Raw genomic sequence first — 904 nt, forward strand, 5'->3', positions numbered from 1 at the left:
AACCAGCGCTAGCGTTAGGGGGTAGCAAGCAGGGCAGTTGTCCGGGACCCCGTGAAGCTAAGCTGCTCAGGCTTTGGCATAAGCTCCAGATGGCAGGGCTGAGGGTAAGGGCTTCAGCCCTGCGCGGCTGGACTTTAGCTTTCTGCCCTGGGCCCCAGTGAGTCTAACACCGGCCCTGGTTGGCAGACCCCCTGAAACCTGCTTGTGGCCCCCCCCACAAGAACTGCTGACCCAGACTACATGGATTTTCCTTGTGCTCTGCCCCCTTCCCTGCTCACAGCATGTACACCAGGGGTCGGCAACCTTTCAGAGGTAGTGTGCCGAGTCTTCATTTATTCACTCTAATTTAAGGTTTTGCGTGCCAGTAATACATTTTAACATTTTTAGAAGGTCTCTTTCTATAAGTCTATAATATATAACTAAACTATTGTTGTATGTAAAGTAAATAAGGTTTTTAAAATGTTTAAGAAGCTTCATTTAAAATTAAATTAAAATGCAGAGCCCCCCAGACCAGTGGCCAGGACCCTGGCAGTGTGAGCGCCACTGAAAATCAGCTTGCATACTGCCTTTGGCACGCGTGCCATAGGTTGCCTACCCCGATGTACACTGTGCAAAATAGGGCAAGGAAAATAAACCAGTCTCTGTGGCATCCAGAGTGTACTAGGAGCTTCTAGGAGAGAAATGGAGAGGAGATACCCGTTCCGCCTGGCCAAGAGTGCAGCCTACAGTGTGATATCTTCACGAACACTACCCTGGGGAAACTAAGGCACAAAGGCAGCAAAAAGCAACAGAGGGTCCTGTGGCACCTTTGAGACTAACAGAAGTACAGGGAGCATAAGCTTTCGTGGGTAAGAACCTCACTTCTTCAGATGAGGTTCTTACCCACGAAAGCTATGCTCCCTGT

This window comes from Trachemys scripta, chromosome 4 (genome assembly GCF_013100865.1).
Source record: "Trachemys scripta elegans isolate TJP31775 chromosome 4, CAS_Tse_1.0, whole genome shotgun sequence".
In the NCBI taxonomy this organism is placed as follows: Eukaryota; Metazoa; Chordata; order Testudines; family Emydidae; genus Trachemys; species Trachemys scripta.